We start from the raw sequence: 6,316 nt of genomic DNA on the forward strand, positions 1-6,316 counted from the left end.
TGAAGGAGTAAAGTGAGCCAGAGAGAAGTGAATACTAAAATCCCAGGACTAAAAGGGGAGTCAAGACAGCCCGGTAGAGTAGGTATGGCATCATATTGTGAGGTCTTCTGTGGAAAATCTTTGAGAAATCAGATTGCAAAATTACTCCATGAAAAATAAACTTAGCAATTGCACATGTCCTGCCCAGAGCAATACCAACAGGTTATAGCAATTCCTGGCCCTGCTAAAAGAAAAATTCTGCCCTTTCCCCATATTTACTGCTCTCCTCAAGACTGGAAAGGTCAAAGCAATTTATCACCATGGATGAGGTGGGGCAGGGAAGAAAGATGCAAGTTCCTGAGTTTAAATCAAACTTGATCATAGCAAGGGAAATTTAATAGGGAAGGAGAATTTGGGGTGTTGATATTGCAAAAAAAGCAAATGTTTGTTTCTTACCTGAGAGTGACTAGAAAGCTGGGATATCTGTTTGAGATTTCATTTAGGGGTTCAGAAGTATTTGTCCACGGCTTAAGAGACAGTAATTCAGAAAAGTGAAAGTTACATTCTTCTTGCATTCTACCTAGTTTTAATTATACATATCATATAAGTATCTCTGGTGACTGCAAAGATGGTGAGTTAGGAGGTTCCTGAATTCCCCTCCTGCCACAGACACACTGATTATACAGCTATATACAGAGCAATTTCCTCTAAAAAAAATCCAGAAAATAGCTGAGTGACTCTTACATATCAAATAAAATACATTGAAACAGTAATGGCTTAGACATTCTCTTGCCATAATCCCCACCAATGGCCAACAGGACCGTATAGTCAGGAGAGAATCCCCAACTTCCAGCTTCTTCCAGAGAAGCGATAGGCTTGGACCCCACATCTAGTGCCCCAGATTGTAAGACTCCCATGCAAAGGGTGGACCACCCCAAAACATCTAATTCTTAAAGCAATGGGGCTCACATCCAACAGACCCACAAGACTACAGCAAACAAAAAAGAAATTCTTAATGGGCACCATTGTCTATGCCCCATGGCTCTGTGAAGGAAAACACCCATCTCCCAGTCTTTCCCTGAATGGGGCCTATTTGCATACTTTAAAAGCTGCTAAGGGTCAGGCTTCTAATTTAGCACACATATAGGGGCTGTCTGTAATCCTCTTAGGAGACCAGGGAGGCCAGTGGACTCCTCTGACTTCTTCCTCCTTCCTGCTCCAAGTTACCAGTATCTTCCTGGAAGGAGCTTGTATACATGTCTATCTATGGCTTTTGTGGCTTCAGCACCTCAGACAGGTCCCCAGATCTCCTGGCTCTGACAGCCAGAGGGGCTTTCAATCACGAGTCCCACAGGACTGGAGCAAACAAACAAATTCTTAATGGGCTCAGGAGCATCCCCCTTCCCAAGCTATATACTGGATCCTGCATAAAGAGAACAAGCAAAAACATCAGTTTCTCCCTGGAAGGGGCCAAACTACGTAACTTTCCCAGCTGCTGTCTGAGGGTCCAGCTTGCAACAGGTTTGCCATATAATAATAATGAAGTATATATAACCAGTACAAATACATAATAATAATAAAAATATATAATAATATAGTTATAATAAAATATATAATATCATGAATATAATATATAATATAATAAAACATTAGAAATATTGTGAGAATTACCAAATGTAACAAAAACACACAAAATGAGCAACTGCTGTTGGAAAAATGGTACCAACAGACTTGCTCAATGTAGGGTTGCCACAAACCTTCAATTGGTATTAAAAAACCAGTATCTGAGAAGTGCTATGAAGTGAAGTATGATAAACTCGATCAAGAATAAATTATTCTTCAGTTTCAACTATTATTTTAAGATTTGCTTATTGGAATAATAACTTTTGAATTTTTATGGTAAGCTCCCATTCAATATAATCAGACTGTCATCTGAGGAATTCAGCTGAGGGGTGACTATTTGCCCAGGGAGCATTCTGTTTCTATAAAGTACTTGCTCCAATCAAAAGCAATAGGTTCAATCTTTCATCTGTGAAGGCATGTTGGGAAGCAATGCTTAAATTTCAAACTGTAGCTATGAAAGACTTAATTTCAGAATCACCATTTAAACAATAGATTACTAAAGTGTAACCTGCATTCAACATGATTTTAGGAACTTTCATGTCCTAAGAAGCCCTTTCCTAGCCACCAAGGATCCAGTAGAGAATAAAAATATGCTTGCATTTGTCTAGGAAGAGAGGGAGATGACAAACATTGAACAAATAGTCACAAATGTGATTACTGTTGAAAAAGAAGAAATAGAGAGGTTTTCTTTTGTCCTACATAACTTTAGTTTATTCTAATTGGCAGGAAATACATAAACATAGAAATTGGGATAACAACACAAGTTTTCCTTTCAACATCTCCTAGAATTCCAAATGAATAAACTATAGACAAAGTTTTACTGAATGATTTATAACATCATAAAAGCAACTGTTTATTGAGCACCTGCTATGTATCCAAGTGGTTAACATACATTAACTAATTGGTGGCAGTACCAAATAGGCAATTGCTTGTTTTCTGTGCAAACATGAGTTTAAGTCCTCACTCCCCACCCCTAACCAGCTTATTAGTCTAAGTCTCTGCTGTATAGAAATTCTTAAAGAACTCTTCCAGGTTGGTATTATTAACATCATTTTATAGATGAGGGAGCTGAAGTCAGGTTGATTAAATCAAATGCCAAAGACCTCACATCCTGTATATGCAAAAGGTATATAACTTGAGCCCAAAGCTTGTGGGTTATTTTCTTTATAGTGCTTCAGTAACAGTTATGTTTCTCCTTTGTATCTATACTAAGTACATACCTATAAAAAAATACTGCTTCCATTTGGTTTCCTGTTTCATTTTTAGAGCTTCTTCCACCTCATTTTTTTTTCTTTATTCAGATTTATGTCTCAGTAAACAGAAGGAAAAATATTGTAAGGCTGCCAGCGAACATTTCTGACTGTGTGGTTACATAGGTAGGCTGAGGTAGAGCAGGCAGAGAATAGAGGGTTCAAGGCTGATATTCCCAGTATTATGTTAGGTATTCCTAATTCCTATGTTTTATTCCCTGGCTAGGTCCATGGCCAATTTGTCCTCAGATTCCTGTATTGGTCAACTCCATTTTGCAAAAGGATGAATGCCCATGCCAGCTAGCTTACTTCCAACGACAATTACCTGAGCGAAACAGAAGGGTAAGAGGAAAGTGGAGGCCATGCTTCTCTCCAGCTCCTTGGCAGTGGTGCAGGAATTGGCAACAGCTGACATTCTAAATGTGGCTCCAGCTCCTGCTGGCCCTTGTGGTCTGCTATTGTCACCTCTATTTTTTGTCCCCTTATATTGAGATAGGAGAGATAATGGTTTCCTATTGTTCTTAGCCTCTGATGGCCTCACTGTCCTGTTTGGCTTCTCAGTTTTTTATCACCTGGGTAACCATTCCCCTTAGATAAAGTCCTGTTGTTTTTCTGGTTAGATCTTGACACACACCCAAAATGCTTTGTACTTCATTATAAAGCTCAGTGCACTTGTGAAAATATATTGAATAAATGTCTTAGCCAAACTCTAAGTTCATGGGAGTAGAAACTATGTCTATGTTCTCCACCTCTGTATTTCAATGATTTCCATAGGAAAGATGCTTGGTAATTATTTGCTGAGTGAATGGATGGATGATTAAGGTGTGCAGTAAAGTTCTTCTCTCCTCAGACCATCTGTCACCTCCTCACTTCTTGTTCTTACCCTGGAATAACAAAGTAAGATCACAACAGACAAAGCAGACTGTTCTTGTTCTGTCATTCAATGTCTTATCCTCATGTCATTGAAGCACCAAGAGCTCAACTCATAAAAATCAAGTAATATCTGCCCAAATAATTAAAGGAAAAGTGGAATATTTGAAAGTACCAAATAAAAACTTCATGAAGCTAACTTGAGAAGCCAATGGTAGGGAAGCTAAACCTGAAGGGGCTTTATAGAAACAGAGGAAAACCAAGTGAACACACAACTAATTTTACTGTAACTTAAAAGTTGTTCTCTCCTGTCATTTTTTTTCTGTCAAATGTTTTGAATTTGAATGAATCATACCACTGACTCAAACATTTTGAAAGGTATCACCATGTATTAAAGTCAGAAGGAGAGAGGGGAGAGATTATTTTGAAATTTGAAGAAATCCTGAAAAATGTATTAATTTGTAACAGTGCAAAGTCACAGGTGCTACCCCAGAGCTCACAGTCTGGGCACCCCCTGCAGAGTGTCTCGATCTGATTTCATCCTGGTAGAGCTCCCTCTGTACCTCCCTGACATTTTTAGAGGATCTTCTATTCCTCTTTCTTTTTATTCTTTATGAGGACAGCAGCAGGGCACTGTGGTGAGGGAGGGGAGGGGAGGGTTTTGTCAGTTCAATCTCTTGCTGACCACCATCTTGAGAAACTAACTCAGTTTCTGCAAAAACTAAGTGGAAGAAAGTGAAGCAATACTCAAAGTAGGCAGAAATAGTTTAGTCAGCATCAAAAAACGAGCTGGAAATGACCTCTTTGTATAAAGAAATTGCACAACACTAAATATTCCTCTGGAATTCAAATTCTCTTATTGGTAATGTATCTAAAATGTTACTCTGGGATGTTTTTATGACCAGCTTAGGATAAGGGACAGAGAACTTCCAGCTGTTGTCTTAATTTAAAATACCCACACAGAATTAGAATAGGTGAGCTACATGTAGCCCAGAGAATAGCATACCCACAGCATAGCATATACAAACTCCATTTCAAACAGGAGGGATTATGCAATGGAAGGCTGTAAAAAATAAATTATTTAATATTATATTTTGCTGTCATTTTTAAAGAGCATCCATTACATATTTATCATAATATAATTCAACCAGACAAAAAGAACAGATTTAAAGAAAGTTTCAAAGTAATATAATAACAACTGGCTCTGCTTTACCTTCCAAAGCAATCAAACAAGTTTTGAATAGCCAGAGCATAGTAGGCAAAGGCGGTTCATATTCTTTTTAGCTAGTATATATTTATGTATTTATGTATACATGTATATGTATGTATATCTATGAGTGTGTATATACATACATAGCATATAGTATGTGTGTGTGTGTGTATTTAAAAGATGAGTATCTTACAGATAAAGGCATAGTAAGTAAATTATAGGATAAATTCTCATAAGGGGAGTCATTAAACTAAATAACAGAGATTGTTTTTACCTTGAAGCCTTCTTCACAGAGTGGTTGTGAGGATCAAATGAAATAATGTAAAAATGCCTTGTGAACTGGAAGTTTCTTTCCTGGTGCTATGAAGTATCAGTTTGAGCCCTGAATGGTGAGGGAGGCCAGGCCACACACTATCCTCCAGAAAGGGTGCCCCTTGTGCTTTAAGATTTGGAATTGTTTGAACTGTTTGAGGGCCCTGTACCTGAACTCCAGTGACTGCAACATATATCTCAGTTACTTGGCCACTGAATAGCTCTGAAAGAGGGGAGGAGAGTTGCATGACGTGTGGGTGGGTGGTGGCAGTGAGCAGAGTAGAAAAGTGGGAAGAGGAATAAGATTTTATTTTTAAGTGGTGACTTACATTCCTCCCCTGACCCACTAGACAGTGAGATGTCCCCTCCTCTGAGGTCATGCAGCCCTCTCTTCAAGTACATATAGTATCTTAATGTCTGTTTCTCCCATCATATCTGGGCATCTTGAGGGCTCAATAAATATTTGTCATATGAATAAAAAAGCTGTTTCAAAATTCCATAGTTTCAGGACTAACCAACTTTTTTTCTCTTAAAACACTAATTTTTTCTTTTCTTTTCTTTTCTTTTTCTTTTTTTTTGGTACATGCAATAAAGACTAGCTAATTTTGATTCCCAGGGCACAAATGAATATCAGGATGTTATGGACATTGAATTATTTCTAAATCTCTGATTAAACATTTTGTTTTCTTTTAAAAAGACTCTATGTTGGATATAAGCAACAACATGATTTATTTGTACATTTCTTGGGTTTGAAGATCTACAAATGTAGAAAAGGAAGTAGATTTACAATGACAAATTATACCAAGATAGAAAGTCATGCCTTGCACTGTTCACCATGTAAGAACTTATTCACTATGTAAGAATTTGTTCACCATGTAAGAACTTGTTCATTATGCTTCAGAAGATTGCAGACTGTTGAGAATTAGGCTTGGGGTTGATTAATGATTGTACATTCAGTCCCCTATACAGAATTTTACTGTACTGTTGTTAACCATTTGATCAATAAATATGAGAGATGCCCTCTCTAAAAAAAAAAAAGTCATGGACAACTTAAAATGTGAACGGAGTCTTG

Source organism: Manis javanica, chromosome 13, assembly GCF_040802235.1.
Source record: "Manis javanica isolate MJ-LG chromosome 13, MJ_LKY, whole genome shotgun sequence".
Taxonomy (NCBI): domain Eukaryota; kingdom Metazoa; phylum Chordata; class Mammalia; order Pholidota; family Manidae; genus Manis; species Manis javanica.